This window comes from Pteropus medius, unplaced genomic scaffold (assembly GCF_902729225.1).
Source record: "Pteropus medius unplaced genomic scaffold, Ma_sr-lr_union100, whole genome shotgun sequence".
In the NCBI taxonomy this organism is placed as follows: Eukaryota; Metazoa; Chordata; class Mammalia; order Chiroptera; family Pteropodidae; genus Pteropus; species Pteropus medius.
In genome coordinates this window covers 23,789,348-23,807,585 of record NW_024351730.1, presented here as the reverse complement: position 1 = coordinate 23,807,585, position 18,238 = coordinate 23,789,348, and the positions used below count along the sequence as shown (strand labels likewise).

The 18,238-nt window shown below is 37.4% G+C and overlaps 1 pseudogene; it reads right to left on the bottom strand.

The window, feature by feature from the left end:
* Positions 1-13,203: 13,203 nt before the first annotated feature.
* LOC120587963 (40S ribosomal protein S17-like) lies at positions 13,204-13,740 on the bottom strand (annotated as a pseudogene).
* Positions 13,741-18,238: the final 4,498 nt, after the last annotated feature.

The following is an 18,238-nucleotide window of genomic DNA, read 5'->3' as shown; positions in this document are numbered from 1 at the left end:
ATGGCATTGGATCCCAGTGGTCCCACGGCTTATTTCTGGTTGTTGTTAGCTACTATGAGACCATGGGAAATTGGTAACAGGATTGTGAGTCAAGTGCAAAGGAAGAGTAGCTGTTCTAATAATGTTGCCAAAGTTGCAAAATCTTTGCAACTGATGTGTTTCAAAATCTGGAGCTCATCTGTTTCCATCTCACATAATTATTGTTGTAGGGATAGATGAATGCTCACTTCTCAGATTACTAGGGTAATAGAATCCCTGGCCAGGCTAATAGACACAGATTTTATACACAAATCTATGAAGTCTTATATAATGTTTCCTGACATGGCATCTTTGCTAAGTCTATTTTCTTTATATTCTAAATTATTTTGCACAAGGGGCTACTTTAAATCATATGTCAGGCAAAGCACAATCACTTGATATGAATTTGTCCTAAGTCTTGGGCAAGAATCCACCCTCCTCAATATTGTTTTTGTTAGTTGCTGTAACTGCCTTCTGTGGGGGCAGCCAGGGCTAGTGAAAGTGAGATATGGAGACTGCGGAAGAAGTAGAAAATGACCAGTTTTGTTGGGAGCAGGGAAGATAATGGGCTGAAGTCTGTGTTGACATGGAATCAACTCAGTGGGCTGAGAGACAATGTGAATGGTCCAGGCTCCTATCAGCAGGGAAGGGAAGAATGACTAGACATAATTATAACACATTATTTCCCCCAAAAAAAAAAAGTCATTTTACACTTATGTCATGCATTACCACAGCTCAGGTGCCCAGGCCTAATCCAACCACCTCAATAGCTACCTGGAGAAGGTGGCTAATCTTCATAACAACCATTTAAGGTGGGGAGTTTGTACCCCTTTTCAGAGATGATAATAATAGATAAGGAACTTTACGAATGCTTTGCATAAATGATGATCTCATTTAATTCTCAAAACACAGCTGTGAGGCAGGTTGCCTTATTATCTTCATTTTACATACAAGGAAACTGAGGCTTAGAGATGTTATATCGATTGCCTGAAGTTTCACGGGCACTCCAAGCAGTGTCCCCTGAGAGCCAATGTGTATCATGCTGATCCTTTGTTGATTCAGATGGGAAGAGGAGGCCCAGAGAAGTTTATTGAGTTGCTCAAGATTACACAATAAATAGTAGAGTTAGGGTCAAACTTAGGTCTTCTTCATCCATTCATCCATTCACAGTCACTTAGGTTGTTTCCTATATCTTGGCTACTGTGAATAATGCTGCAACATAGGAGTGCAGATATCTCTTCAAGATCCTGTTTTCAGTTTTTTTGAATATATATCCACAAGTGGGATTTATGGATCATATGGTAGTTCTAGTTTTAATTTTTTGAGGAAACTCTATACTATTTTTCATAGTGACTGTACCAATTTACATTTCCAGTAACAGTGCACAAGCATTCTCCTTTCTCCATATCCTTATCAACACTTATTTTTTGACTTTTTAATGGTAACCATTGTAACAGGTGTGAGGTGATATCTCAGTGTGGTTTTGATTTACATTTCTCTGATAATTAGTGATGTTAAGTATTTTTTTATATACCTATTGGTCATTTGTGTGTCTTCTTTGGAAAAAGTCTATCCAATTCCTCAGTTCATTAAAAAAATTAGATTGAGTTATATGAGTTCTTTATATATTTTGTATATTAACCCCTTATCAGATATGTGATTTGCAAATCTTTTCTCCCATTCTGTACATTGCTGTTTCATTTCGTTGATGGTTTCTTTTGCTGTGCAGAAGCTTTTAGTTCGATGTACTCCTATTGTTAATTTTTGCTTTTGTTGCTTATGCTTTTGGTGTAGTATCCAAGAAAATTGATGCCAAGACCAATGTCAAGACCCTATGTTTTCTTCTAGAAGTTTTATGATTTTAGTTCTTATGTTTAAGTCTGCAATCCATTTTGAGTTATTTTTTGTGAACAGTGTAAGATAAAGGTCCAGTTTTATTTTTCTGCATGTGGTTGTCTAGTTTTCCTAATACTATTTATTGAAAACAGTATCCTTTGTTCATTGAATATTCTTGGCTCCCTTGTCAAATATTAGTTAACTATATATCCGAGGGTTTAGTTCTGATCTCTTGATTCTGTTCCACTGATCTGTGTGTCTGTTTTTATGACAATACCATACTGTTTTGATTACAATAGCTTTGTAGTATAGTTTGAAATCAGTATGTGTGATGTCTCCAGCTTTGTTCTTCTTTTCTCAGGACTGCTTTGACTATTTGAGGTCTTTTATGGTTCCATACAAATTTTAGGGTTGTTTTTTTCTATTTCTGTCAAAAAATGATATTGGAATTTTGACAGATGTTACATTAAATCTATAGATTGCTTTGGGTAGTATGAATATTTTAACAATAGTAATTTTTCTAATCCATGAACATAGGAAATCTTTCCATTTGTTTGTGTCTTCCTCAATTTCTTTCATCAAGGTCTTGTAGTTATCAGTGTACAGCTCTTTCACCTCTTTGGTTAAATTTATTCCTAAGTATTTTATTCTTTTTGGTGCTATTGGGAGTGAGATTTTTTTAAACTTTTAAAAATTTTTTAGATGTTTTGTTGTTAGTGTAAGGAAATGCAACTATCTCTTTGTTGAACTATTCATTTCATTCTCGTACTGTTCACTTGATGTTATTAAATTGTTTATTTGCGTTTTCTTGTAGTTCTCTGAGTATCTTTGGAATAATCATTTTGACTTCTTTCTTCGGTAATTGCAGATCTCCATTCCTTTAGGGCCAATTATGGAAGGTTTACTGTGTTCCTTGATGGAGTCATGTTTCCTTAATTCTTTGTGATCCTTGTAGCTTCCATAGGTATCTGTGCATTTGAAGAAGCAATCATCTGCTGCAGACTTGATGGACTAACTTCTATAAGGGGGGGATTTTATCTGCAGGCGGGGTTACACTACACCATGCTGTGATGCCAGGTCTAATGGTGCAGGGCACCAAATATGGAGGTGTGTGGTGGCACTGAGTCTGGAAGGGTGTGATGTCTCTCTGACTCAGGCTGCTGGGATTCACAGCATAGACAACTACAATGGGAGTTGAGGGAAGACGGGGCTGTCTCCAGTGGCACTTCTAGGTCTAGCAGCTAGGGACCAGGGCAGGCAGTGGTGATGGCCAGAGCTGGTGGTGTGCACACACTCAGGCAAAGGGGCAAGCTGCCAGGTGCCTGTGTAGTGGCAGGGGCCAGATTCAGACTCACATGTGGTGGGGGACAGGGCAGGCAGGGTTGAGGACAACGATAGTCTCACTGGCAGCTCTGGGGCCCTGTCTATCAGTGTGCTCTCCTATGGCTAGGCATGGGCACTCCAGGAGGCAAGTGATGGCAGTTGGGTGGGAGGCATGTAGGAGCACAGCTGGAGGAGCTAGTCCTGAGTGTGCGCGTGATTGTGGTGGTCTGATTGCAGTGATCTGCCGCAGAAAGGGGGCTGTCTAGGCTGGTGTCTTATGTGCAGACTCAGAGGCCTGGGCAGTGCAAATCCCACGCTCCTTTGGGGGCGGGGTGGGGTGGGGTGGGGAGGAGGGAGTGGGAAAGGACTCAGGCAACTGCTTGCATTGAACATAAATACCTGTGGGGCAAAAGCTGGTGAAATCTGCCAGGGTTCATCTTGACTATGCTGGCCATTAGTTTCTTCATTGGTGAAATCTGCTGTTGGTCTGCAAAGCAGGTCACTGTGAACCACAATTGCTCCTGCTCTGTGGCTGCTATTGGTAGCTTCTGCTTTTCATCTTTTTTTTTTTCTAGCCATCTCAGTATGTCTCACCTTTGCCTGGCTGAGGTGACACCAAAGTGAGACCTTTGTGCAGTGCCCTAAAGGCTGGGGAAGGTATTTGCTCACCCCACCTCTTCCTTTCCTGATGAGGAGAAGTCTTTCTAGCTGAGAAGTTCCCTCTTAACACTGATCAGTGGGATGGATGATGAAGGCAAAGTGAAGCTATCTTCCTTTCTTCTTGTGCAGTTACTATCTGGTTTTTTGTTTCGTTGTTTTGCTAAAGTTCATTACATGGACTCCAGAACTCTGTCAGAGTTGTTTTTGTTTGTAGATAGCTGTCTTATTGTTGATTTTTGTGGAGGAACAGAAGCTGAGGTCTCCTATGTTGGGATCATCACTTTAGTAACATCCCTCCTCTTGGGGCTTTGGTTTTCATTTTAAATCTACCCTCATTTTACTTTTATATATGGGTAATATACAGGTAATACACAGATAATTTATGGTTCCATGAGAGTACCTCTGTGATAGATAAAATAAACACAAAAGTTTTTTTGTCATTTCTAGGGATTTGGGGATATACCTTCATATGTACTCAGTTTACTCTCCTTCCTAATCCAATCCTCCAATATAATTCTCTACTGTGTATTTATCAATAATAGTGTTAAATACAATGTTGATGTCATAATGGGTATATTAGTTTCCTTTGGCTGATATAACAAATAACTAGAAACTTAGTGGTTTAAAACAGCAGAAATTTATGTCCTCACTGTTCCGAAGGCCAGAGGTCTGAAATCAAGGTTGTGCTCCCTTCACAGGCTTTAGGGAAGAATTCTTCCTTACCTCTTCCAAATTCTGGTGGCTCCAGGTATTTCTTGGCTTGTGGTTGCATCACTACAACCTTTGCCTCTGTTTTCACATGGCCTCTACTCCTTGTCTTTGTGTGTCTGTGTTTTCTCCTCTTCTGTCTCTTATAAGAATACTTGTTAAATTTAGGGCTCTCCTGCACAATCCAGATGACCTCGCTTAACGATCCTTACTTAGTTACACCTGTAAAGACTCATTTTATAAATTATGTCACAGGGGCTGGATATTAGGATGTGGACATATTTTTTTGGGGGCGGGGGAGGTACTATTCACCCAAGTCGAACATTTGGAAAGTAAATTATAAACACTTTAGTGTTATAATTTGCAGTATAAGGTATTTTCCGGAGCAGGTAAATATTAACAGTGTGTAGCATATAATGACTATCAGCTCCCACAGATTCTTTTAAATCTTTCTCCAACTGCTCTCACGTTTTTGCCTTATCTGCAGAGGTAGCTTACAAAAAAACAAAAGCATGCTCATTCACTTACTAGAAATCTTTAAGTGCCAATATTTGCTGTCCCTTATGTCCTGAGAAGACTAGATAATAGTAATCAAAGAACTTGTTCTTTCCTTACATGAGCACTAAATCCTACACCAGCATTCACTTAGTAATTACACATGATTTTCTCTTGGGAGGCTAAGAAATAAGCTGTAAAAGGATTTAATAATAGTGAGCCCGAGTTGGACCTTTGCAATGCAGGTGATTCAGTTAAAAGTAAGGCTTTTCAAATTCTTGAGGCAAAGCCATGGTGGATAATGCCAGGTGGCCATTCCACCCTAGCAGCTGATTCTCTCAGCAGCAGGCTCTCTGGGGCTTTGGTTTTAACTCTGCTTGGGGGTCATTTCTTCCTTTCGTAGGAGGCAGCCAGCATCCTTCTGTGAGAATTTCTTTTGAATGGTCTGGGTTCTCTGCTATCCTCACATACTGTCCTGTGAGGTGCTCTTTTCCCTGGGGACTTGTAGGTAGAAAAACTGAGGTGATGGGGATAAGATGTGAAAGGACTTCACTGATTAAAAAGAAAAAACTTCTGGGATATTTGAGTCCCCTTAGGGAACTGGAGAGTTGGGTTTGAGAGTTGGGTCCGACCTTCTGGCAGGGTCTGGTTTCCTTCCAGCCACTAAATACTCATTGAGTTATTCTTTACCCCCAAATCCAGGTGGTTTTACTGGATGGATGCTGACATTTCTGGCCCAACAATATGGCTATTTACCTCCTTATAGCCACTTCTTAAGAGGTGTGAACCATATGATGAGACAGGGAGATGAAACTGGAAGATGGGACAATTTCTCATTAAAGAACGTGTTTTAGCCGGAGTTTGTGTTGCTTCCTTCTCTCCTCTCTCTAGGACATCACCAGGCGCAGACAAGGAGTGAAGGGACTGTGGAAGTCAACAGTAGACAAGGTTTAACAAGGCTTAACTTCCTAGAGAAACAGAGAAATTGGGTCTTAGGTTTATTTCATTGGACCTCTCAGGGTTTATCAAGTCTTGAATTAGGGGAAATAATCAAAGAATGAGCACCATTGTTAAAGGGGATGATGCAGGACTCATGGAGAGACTTACTTGTAACAGGATGTTGAACAGGACTTTTCACCTTGGTTTAGAATTTTGACTAAAGCACAAAGCCGAGAGCATTATCAAAAGGCCACCCCTGAGCATGGTGTCCTGAGGTGTAGTATAACCAGCACAACCACCAACCACCACCTCACTGCTCTACCGCAGCCTGTATAAGAAGAGAACTGGGAGAGAGAATGAGTCATCTAAGAACTAGGTCTTTTGGAGGATGCAGTATTTGTGATGAGAACTTTGCCATCTTCTAGAAGCTCAGGGCTGGGGATAGTGATAAGAGACTCATTCTTAAAGATTAGGAGATGCCTGTGAATGGAAGAGGCTAGCTCTTCATCCTCCATTTGGACATCTGCTTAGGCAATGGGACTAATGATCTGTCCATGTTCCTACATGAGTGGAGGAGAAGAGAAATGGAAAGAGATGGCAGGGCCAGGTTGGGTAGGGGTGGTCAGAGTGTGGCTACACTTGTAGCAGTTGGCATGGCAGACTAATGAGGCACCTGTGGGTCATCTGGAATTCACATATAGGGTGCTTGAGCCATTTGCTGGTCTTTACTCATTCAAGAGTTTGCCAGCTGCACCTTCCAGAACCCCACTAGCAGAGGCTATAGAGTGGATCACTGGTGATGGGAGCCTAGGAGAGGGGCTTGTGAAGATTTTGAGCTTGCTCTTCCACCCCAGAGAACCATGCTTGGAGAAGCCTTTGAGTTGAACTACACTAAGTTTTAACAAATGAAAATATCTTGAAACAAATGAAATCTGCCCGAGATGTCATTAGTCAGCCCACAGGATTAAAAGCAGTGACTAGAACTCTCCATATGCAGGTTAAGTTGAACAGCTTACTACTTCTACCCAATTCCAAGACAATAGTGGGTTTGAGTCAGTGCTGAGGCTCCTACTCAAAGTTACTGGAAAGCACAAAGCACTTTTTAATGCAGCAGTTAATAATAGTTTCCATCTACATTATGACTGGATGAGGTAGGTAATAATAGTAGGGGGCTAAGATTATTTTTCGCCTGGAGCCTCATGTTTAGAAATAACATTTAGTATTTGCAGAACTCTTCCATGAGTTCTTTGTCATTTTTTAAGGAAATTATTAGACTATAACTTAAAACCTGGAGTCTGGGACATCTTCTCATGTAATACTGGAAAATATAGTTTTATTTCTATGTTATTTGTATTTTTCAAAGAAGTAGCTCTTGATCATTTCTACTATTTTATTAATTCATTAATTTCTACTTTTGTGAATTCCTCTTTTTTATACTGAATTTGTTTTTTCTTTGCTTCTTTAGTTCAATGTTTAATTTATAATGAGCTATTTTCCTTTAATGGTGGTATACCTATAGTAGTATAAATTTTCTTTAACAACTTGGGTTGCTTTTAAACATTTTAGGATGTAGTGTTATTATTTAGTATTAAACATTATGTAAGAGTTGATTTTCCTCTTTGACCTAAAAATTATTTAGGAGAAAAGCCTTTAATTTTTAAGTGGTTAAATTTTGTTTCTTTCAATTTTAAAACTTTATCATTTTATGGCATTGTGAACAGAGAAGGTGACTTATACAGTTTCTGCTTTGAGGAAATTATAAAAACTTTATTTGTAGTTATAATATGTGAAAAATTTTTATATTTTTTCATAGGTGTTGGAAGATAAATTCTATTCTCTATGAAGTTGAGTTCGTTATTAACACTTAAATCAGACTTACTAATGACAGAATTCAGATCTTCTTTATCATTATTTTTGCCCAATTGATCTGTTCAAGATTAGAATGGTAAGTGAAAGCCTTTCACTACTATTATACTATGTCACTTTATCCTTGCTTTATTAAATATTTTTGCTTTATATAAAGAAGTTTCATGGAACTAATATTCCTAATTTGAGTTATACTATCCATCAGTATGAAATCATTGTTTTCTCTTGAATTATTTAAAAAACACTTATGCAATGCAGCAGATATTTTATTATAATAAGTGTTATAAAATTTAGAAATAATATAGCCTTGCATAAGTGAAAGCCAAGGTCTTCTTTGTTACTCCCAAGAATTTTATTCTCCTGATGTACCATTATTAAAAGTTTGTTGTATAATCTTCCAGACTTAAAAAATCCATATGTAGATCATTATTTTTTCATATTATTATATAATCTACTTTTGAAATTCGATAATATGATACAGATAGGTGTGTCATCTCTTAATGGCTACCCCTTACTTAACTGTATGAATTTACCATAATTTTTAAAATAATTCTTCTTTTAATAAGTCTTTAAGTTAGAAAATTTTTGTTATTATAAACAACTTTAGGTCTTGAATTCTGTTTCTGTCTGATAATAATTTTGTGAAACTCTAGTCTCTATTTTCATGAGCCTGATATACCTTTGCCCATTCATTTAAAAATATATGGCTTTTGAAATCTTAAAAATGTTTTCATTAAGTTTTCTGTGAAATGTCACCTTATCTGTGAGAACTTCCTTAAGCATGCTTTAAAAAATAGCACTCCCATTCTCTACTCTACCTACTCCTGATTCTCCTTCCTTGCTTTATATTTACATATAACATTTATCACCACTTTACACCTGTTTATATCTTTATTGTTATTGTTCATTTCTCCCTGCCCCTCTAAACTAAAATGTAAACTCTGTGAGGGTAGGGACTTTTATCTGTTTGGTCCATTGCTTTATCCTCAGTGCCTTACATAATGTCTGGCATGCAGCAACTACTTAATAAAACATTGTTGAATTAATACATTCTTCCCTTTAATTTTAAGCTTTGTCTCTTTATTTTTTGTAGTTATTTTATTAAAAATTACTTAAGTTCCAAAGTTTAGTTTTGACCTTGCTATCCAGCTGAAAATGTGCCATTCAAGCTGGTAGGTGTTCTAAAATTTGGTCTCAAATTTTAGAACACCTACTCCAGTGTCTTTTCTGAAATTTCTAAACTGACTGATTCTGGTTTACTAGCTTGTTGAGAGATGCCTGGATTTCAAATAGCCAGCAACAGAGCAAATCTGATTGAAGAAATATTCTTAAAAGGGAAAATCAATGCAATGTCATGTGTTGTCATTGACATTGCAGAAAACATCGTGAAGAGTATGAATGATATAAGACTTAGAAGATATAATGTTATGTTCACACCCTTCACTTGTATGTTCAGAAAGGAATTGCAGAATAGGGTATCATCATAAGATTACTGGCTCTAAGGTAGCAGACTACTTATTATTCTTTCTCAGCCAGATACAAACACCAGGACATCCAAAAGTTTTTGGAACTGCCTTGTCAAGTTCACATGCAAAATATTCTAATAGGATGGAGGAGTAGCTACTACATGTTTAAAAGTCCACCTGAAGACAATATCAACAAGCAGGACTTAGAATCAGTGGGTTTCTTGAAGATAAAATAGTTCATTTGCTGGATCCTGCTGAAGAATAACCTAACTGATGAGCTTGAGAGTACAAGTATTTCTTATATGATATCTACTATAAGGATTCATTTTTTATGCTGCTCCAGGGAAGGTGCTGAAATTGCTGTGCCTCCAGTGAAAGCTAAGTTGCAAATAGAAATGCAGAGGCCATTTTTATCTTGAAAGTCGATTTATGGTACTATATAGCCACATGTCTAGATCCAAAGTTTAAGGACAAATTAAAGTAGTAAGTTCATGTATAATATTGAAAATAAAAACACGTGAGAGCAAAAAAGTTACTTTTGCTTCTAAAAATGTTCAGAAGGTATCTTCTCAAGCAATGCACAAATATTCTGTTTGCTTCAATGAAATCGCATAATCACTATTTCCCAAAGCTTTAACTTCAGAAGGCACAGAGGAGACAGACTTTAATTCAGTTGCTACTAGAGTGGAAAGGCAACTTTCCTGTCAGCAGTAGTCTATTCTGACTATAGATGGCAAAAAAATTCTTCCTCTTTGCTAATCTATTTGATATTGTAAATATGAGGTACATTGACCACACATAGGAGCAATCTGGCAGTTGTTAGAGCTGAGAAATGATTATTCCTGCATAATAATGCCAAATTTAAACATTTGAGAAAAAATATTTTAAGTAGTAAAATTGAAGTGATGATTCAATTTACTTTCTGGAAAATTTTCAGATTCATTCTTGTCTCAAAAATTTTATTCTGTGATGGTGACCTTCAGCTTTGGTTTTGATGTCATCTGAATATTAAATTTAAACTTGGCCCTCAGTATTGGGCTAATCTATGTATCTGTTACATTTCTATTAACTCTTGAATAGATACAAAAGAATAATCAGGATACAAGGAGTATCAATTACCTACAACCTTATTTAAGAAAAAGAACAACATTTTATTATTAGTAAGTGCCTTGTGTGCCTTTCCTCATCTCCTTTTCTTCCAGAGGTATCCACTCTTCTTAATTCTGCATTTATCAGTTCCTCATTTTTTGTTATAGTTTTAAGAGATATGTTTACATCTCTGAACAATATATTTTTAGTTTTGCATGTTTTGAATTTTATATAAATAGAGTCATATTTTTGTTTTTCAGTAACCAAAATTTTTAACATTATGTTTGAGATTTTTCCATGTGGTAACATTCATTTTCATGGCACTATAGTATTTCATTGTATGAACATTCCACACTTTATTTATTCTTAGGTAGAGATAAAATGTGAGGCTGGAAGTCAAGTTTCATTTTCTCGTATAGATATCCAGTTGTGACAACCATCCTTTCCCTACTTCTATGAGTGGCACATCTATAATATACCAAGTGCCATTTATAAACATGCCCATGTCTAGTTATTCTTTTTTGTTCTATAAGTTTATTTGTGTCTTAGGGCAGCAATATAATATTGTGTCTTCCAATCCATGAACATATATCTCTTTATTTATTTAGGTGTCCCCTACTGTCTTTTGAAAAAGGCTTATAAGTTTCCCCATCAGAGGTACTGCACATTTTGTTCCTCTGGCCCTATGAAAATGTCAGAAATACTGCTGAACCTCTCAGCTGCCTTTTCTGGATTGGCCAACATGCTTCAGGCAAAATGCCAGACTCATATCTTTGGATTTCTATTTTCTTGTAGATCTTGGCCCAATAATTCCACATTCTCTTTTTATCTATTTGATACTTTAAAAAGTATGATTTTTATATTTTGCCCAGATATTTTAGTTTTATTCTGCAAGAAAGTTGACCCAAATTACCCAGTGTGCCACCCACAACTGGAAGGAAGTCCCCAGATCTTCTTTGTACTTGTATCCTCTAGATTTTTCAATTTTTCTCTTTTTCCTTTTCCTTCTTTCAAGTTTTATCTCTTCTGCACCAAGCTTCCAAATATTATTTGTTTCTTTTTTCCTGTTTGCTTCAATTTTTTTTAGCTTCTCTGATAGCCTCTCCTTTTCCCCTTTCCCTGCATTTTAATTCAGATATAGCATATTTCATGATCAAGACAAACAGATGAGCTTGGTGGAAACTAAGAACATTAGCATATCCCTCAAAGCAACCCAATAACAATCCTACCAGGATTTAGCCATTAAGCACATTTACTTATCATGTTCATAATTCAGATAAAAACTCATAGAGGGGAGTTAGGAAGCAACGTGGTAGTTTGGCAGTGTCAGGAGAGCTTGGCTTTCAATTAAGACAGACTTGAACTTTAGTCTCTCTCCACCGCTTGGTAGCTGTGAACATGGGAAGATTTAAGGACCGTGATTAATTAATGTAAATTGACCTCTTTTCTTCCTCTTGGTTGGTTAATAAAGCTATATTTTGTCCATCAAAGCCACACAACTGCCCTGATGCTCTTTATATTCCACAGGGGACTGAAGAGTTCACTTTTTTTTTTATATAAAAGGAAAGGTCACTGTAGATCCTTTATCTGAAATCCCAACAGGTAAATATTAATGGGCCGTATGATGTTTCGGGTCCTTGGAATTATTTTGAAGTTTGAGTTGTCCAGTTCTCTGGATTGGGTGATAGTATCACATTATCTAATTAAGTAAATATCTGTCCTTTGATATTTCTTTAATTGACCCTAGAAAAAAGTTATGGTTGACACGAAAAAAAAAGTTTTGATGTAGGAGACTTCTGGGAGAGCTTACCAAATTTTAATAAGAGAAGATTTAGGGTGAGGAGGAGGAGAGGGAGATTAATATTTCAGGAATTGAAAATGATTTTAGCCCTTGCCAGAGAGGTATGTCTCAATTTACACAAAAGATCAATTTCTGAGAATTTGTATATGCATTAACTTTTAATAAGTGTAATCACATTAGAATTTCCCAAAAGGTCTTAATACATAATGAAACCTCGTTGTGAATCCTTTTGTAAAGTGAAGAATGTCCTTTACTTTTTCTTTTTAAAATATCAAATTTTATTAAAATAAAATTTATATGAACTTGAAATGTTAACTATTAAAAATATACTTGAAGTATAAACATATTATTCATTTACCGAGGAGCAGGTTTTTGTAAAATAGATCAGGATTAAAAATTAGCATATTGTCATCTACTTGAATTCTAGTATATATATATTTTTAAGAAGTATAGTTTAATTTTAAATTTTAATAGATTGGATATTTAGGTTTCTTTCTCTCTCTCTCTCTCTCTCTTTCTCTCCCTCTCTCCTTAATATTGCAGTTAGTTTTCAAAGCTAAGAACTCCTGCATCTTGCTTATTTTACTGTACATCCTGTACATGTAGTACCACGTACAGAGAGCTATATAAGAAAGACAGATGTCATTATATTCTTATATCTTATATTTTTCTACTAATTTAATTACTTCTTTGTTCTACTTCCTAAAGGTCACTAGGGAATTTGTACAATCCTGAGTAAGTAAAATACAAAGACTTAAAGTATAATTTTGTTATTTTTGGAAGCTTAATTCCAAATTCTAACGTGGCATCCAATGTCTTCTTTGGATGGTCTGTGCAGTTCTAGCATATTGGCACCTTTCTTTCAGAGCTAAATTGACAAAGATGTCCTCAAATAAATTACCATCCCCATTTCAACTAATATGTTAGTAGGAATATGAGATTATAAACTAATGGAAAAACAAAAGAGGGAATTGGTGTGGGTATAAGCATGGGGTAGAAGGGACATTTTATATCTTATTTTAAGACAGTCTAATGCCTTAGACTGACTAAATGAAACTTTGGACTTGAAGTTGGCTGTGATAAAACATTTTTTAGGTTGTTCATGGTTTATTGAAAATATTACAGCATAACAGAAAGATTCAAACGGCTCCTCGTAGTGTTTTTAAATTCATGCCAACTGTAGGCCGAGTGACCTGCAGATTGGACAGACTGCCAAAGTCCAAGAGCTTCAGCATTTTCTTAATGTCAGGATCAACTTCAGTGATCTCCTGATCCTGAGCTGAGACCTCAGGAACATACTCATCTCTTTTTCCTCTCCTCTCTTCCTGCAGCTTGATGGAGATAGTTCTCACAGGGCCTCTCTGAATCAGTTTCATCAGATGTGTGATATAGCCCACTGTCTTGTATCTGGCTGGGAATGATGGCAAGCTTCTTGCACACGTGCTTGTTGGAGTGGAAGTCGCTGCCCAGGAGTGTGTAGTACTTCTTGATGATGATCTGGCCCACCATCTTCATGGTCTCGGTGCAAACGCGGCCCATCCTGGTGGGTGTCTGGTGAAAGAGCTGGCCTTGGAAATTGAAGCACTCCAGGAAAGAAAATATGTGTTCTGGAATCCCACTGTGATGAATTAACAGACAAAGTTTTGATCTTCTCCAGTGTTTACAAAGAACAGATATTCATAGTTAAAAGCAACTCTCTTTTTGGAGGTCAATTCTCAAATCCTTTGCCTTTTGGAAAGTGATATTTATTTTAGAGAAGTTTCAACTCCACGGTACCCTTCCTTGTGTTGTCAATATGGTCAATTAGGAGTTTCCATTACAAAGATCTATCAAGAGAAAAAGACAAGGATGATCGTGCATCCAAGAATAAAGTTCATTTACTAATTTTCTCCAGATCCCCAAAATGCTAAATAAATGGGACAAACTAGAGAAAGAATGCTGATGATTTCTACATTAACTATATTTGGTGGTAGGTGCCAGTTTTCTTTGGAGTACCCTTGAGGTTAAATCCATCCAAATTTATCACGTCTGGTTGTATTATTTACTATCAAATAAAATATAATTTTATAGGCATTGTAAACTCACTATTGGTATAGTCTAATGCAGTCCCCTTTTTTTTTTTTTACTAAGGCAGCATGAAATGCCAGGGAACGAGATGTTTCAACTCATAACAGGGATCAGGACACACAAGAAGAATATAAATCCTGCCACTGATTAATGAAGCTAACTTCTGAAGTCCTCATCCTCCCAGAAGTAATTTGGTTCATAGTGAGGGGCGTTTGGGCCTGGGGGGTGATGTCTTCGATTCTCTCAATGACTGCAAAGCACTACTGGGATTTAGCAGGTAAGGGCTGGTGATGCTGAACATCATGCACAACATGAGGCAGTCCCACACATAAGAATTTTTTTTTGCCTAAAGTGCAAATAACATTGCTCCTGAGAAAAACTTCAGGAAAAGTACACAGAAACACTGTATCTACACATTGTCTCAGTCACCAGTTCTGTGTTAAAACCACCCCAAAACTTGGTGGATGAAAACAACATCGCTTTATCATTTCTCGTGATATTATTGGTTGACCAGGCTCAGCTAGGCTGTTCTGCTCTATGTGGTGCAGCTGCGGACATTCATGCAGCTGCATTCAGTTGGAGCTCAACCAGACTTGGAACATTCAAGACAGCCTTCCATTTTCTAGGGTCTCTCTGCATGTCACTTCTCCTTATTCTATAATCTAGGCTGAGCTTCTTTATGGCATGATGGCTGGCTTCCAAGAGGGAGTTTCCCAAAAGTGCAAAAATGGAAGCTAGAAGGCCTCTTATAGGCTAACTTTGGAAACCACACATTACTTCTGCCTAATTCTATTGGACCAAGCAACTCTCAAGTCCAGTACAGATTCAAAAGGAGAGTGAATAGAAGAGAGGAGCAACAAAATCTCATTGCCATAGCCTTGTGGATGGAAAGGTTTGTTGTGGCATCTTAAGAAATGACCTTACGCATAAGATCACATTTAATTCTCTGTGAGGAAGGAATTATTAATCCCATTTTACAGAAGATGGAACCGATGCTTTGAGAGGTTCAATGACATGCTCAAGACTACACCACTAGTAAGTGGTGGAGCTCAAAGCCAAACTGCCTGATCCCAAATCCTTTTGTCCTCTTATTTTATTTTTTTATTTTCTTATTAGAAGTTATTTCAGGGTGAGGTAAAATGAACAAGGCTTATGAATTTGGTGAGTGCTCTTCTTTTAGTAGCTATTGAATATCTTTTGGACTTTCAGGCTAAAATGTCATGCAAATTGCCCGTGGCCCTTGTACTATGGTGTCCCATCTAAATCTCACTTACTTGGACTGTAGTTTAAGCTTTGAACACTGTCCTCAATACCTACCCCTATTCAAATGATGACATTCTTTTCATTGTCCTGCTCTCAGCTAATACTGAACCAAAGAACCTCTAATAATCTGACTCAAAGTGTTGCCCAAGTATAATGATTGCCTGATATTTCTGCTTACCCGGCATTCATTTTCCCTAGTAACAGAATCCCAATTTTCCTTGTGGAATCTATTTCTTCTTTCTTTTTATTTTATGTGACTCAGATGGTACCAAATGCAATTCTTCCTCCAGGAGTTGGCAGGTGATAATAGATGGCTAATTGGAGGTTTGCATTTCTCTTGTCAGAGTCATTGATTTACAGGTGAGCATATGACCTAAGCGAGGACAATGATAAGCTGCTAAAATTAAATTCAATCGAACACCTTTGGAGGGGTATATAGGAAAGAAGCATTTTGTTTTCTATTGGGGTTTCTGGGAAGAAGAGAGGTTAACCTGGAACTGCTGGGAGCTATCTTATCCCCACAAGGTAAGAACTTGCAGGATAGAGAATAGAGTGAACAAGGGGAAAGAGAGAGTAAGAGGTGCTGATGGTGAGTTGGTTCGATAACATCATCTTAGGCTCTGGAAATGGCCCAAGTCATATCTACTCCTGGATTTTTTAGAATGTTAGTAAGTTCTCTCTTTTGCTTCAACCAGTTCTAATAGAGTTTTCTAACCACTACACTAGAAAGAATTCTGACTGATAGACCATTTATAGTGAACACAAGGACCCTTAGAAAAACACCCCACAATAAATATGCCGAAGGAAAAGAAATAACAAGTCAGGAATTTCATTCTGATTCAAATGATGGAGATGCTAAGGTAGTATAATGATAACACTCCAGGTAAATATAGAAAAGGGTGATGTGAGATCAGAAGTTCTATTAATAAGGAATAAAATAGTGATAAATGCTACTAGACTATATTCCTTAGACAGCTGAGATTATGAACTATACATTTTGTTTCTGAAGGCAAGATTTTCATTTCATTGCCCTATACACAGGAATTACTAAAGCAATAACAACAACCCTAAATCCCAACCCACCAAACAGAGAGTCTTTCCTGAGGAGATGGCACATAGGTTTTTTCTCATGTGCCAACTTGAATAATTGTTAGTGCCTGCCTCGAGTGCAGACTGGAGAAGATTTCTGAAGCCTGTTGCAGGCTGTGGGAAAGGCTGAAGGAGAAGTGGTGTCTGCTATGGGCAAGGGAGGTCCATGGAAGCAGCATCTAGTTTCTAATATATGGTAGTGAAAAAAGGGGAGAGAGGAGACCTACCTTTTAATTCTTCCTTCCTTACTAATCTTATACCCTACCAGTTTTGGAGGCTTTCTTTACTAGATAATTTTAGTGGATTTCTTTGCTTAGTTACTTAGGCCTTAGGTCCCAAGGTATGTGTGGGGGTCAGTGTTCACTTGAGTCATTTGATATCCCATATCAAGAGGTAAAATCTATTTAACAAAACTTTTCTGACATTTTATTTGGTCGATTTGGGTTAGGCAGAGACTGAGTCTCAAGGAACCCGTGGAGTACTCTCGCCAAATCTTTTCTGTCTCCCCTGTGAGTTTTAGGGAAGGCACAGAGTCACATGCTAGCTTAAACTGGTAGAATGTACTGGTGGCATTTGTCAGAACCTCACTGAGGCAGTAAGAATAATGCCTCCACCCGCAAAGACATCCAAGTCTAATCCCTGGGACCTGTGACTATGTTATGTTACATGACAAAAGGGAACTACGGTTGCAAATTGAATTAAGATGGCTAATCAGTTGACTTTAACCTAGAGTGATTATCCTGGATTATCTATGTAGGCCCAATGTGGTCACAAAGGTCCTTAAAAATGGAAGAGAAGCAGACAAGGAAGTTGGAGTAATGTGATATGTGAGAAGGACTTGGCCTGCTGTTGTGGCTTTGAAGATGGAGGAAGGGAACCATGATCCAAGAAGCTGGAAAAGGCAAGGAAATGGATTCTCTCCTTGAGCCTACAGAAAGGAAGGCAGCCCTGCCAACACCTTGATTTTAGCCCAGCTAAACCTGAGTCAGAATTCTAACCTACAGAATGGTAAGATGATAAATTTGTATTGTTTTAAGCCACCAAGTTTGTGGTAATTTGTTATAGCGGCAATAGGAAACTAATTCCTTGCAATGAGAGAAAATCCTATTAAGTGCAATTTGTTGCAGAATCACAGAGTTAAATAGGATCTTGGAGGGCTTTAGCCTATTCTTAATTCCCCGTACATTAATCTCTTCTACCATATATTTAATAAATGGTCTTCCAGGCTGTGTGAACTTGTCAACAATGAGAATCGACAATGTCCAGAGATGGTTTATTTCATTTTTGGATTGTTTGAACATCAAAATTCTTTCACATGGCAAAAGCAGAAATGAACTTTCCTGAAGCATAAATTCTTTAGTTTTCTTTTTGTTTTCTGGAGTTGTGTAGAACTTTTCCAAGTATCTTGTTCATAAAAGATGGCCTTTTAGGTATTTGAAGATTTGACCATGATTCCTTAAAGAGTTCTCTTTTCCTGACTGATCATTCTTGTGTTCTTCTTGTGGATTGCATAGCACACATTCTCTGGTGACTAAAACTGTAATAAACATTACAGATATGGTTTGATCCATAGAGTCTGCAGAGGTTTGATTATTTCCCTGGTTCTGAATATCATATC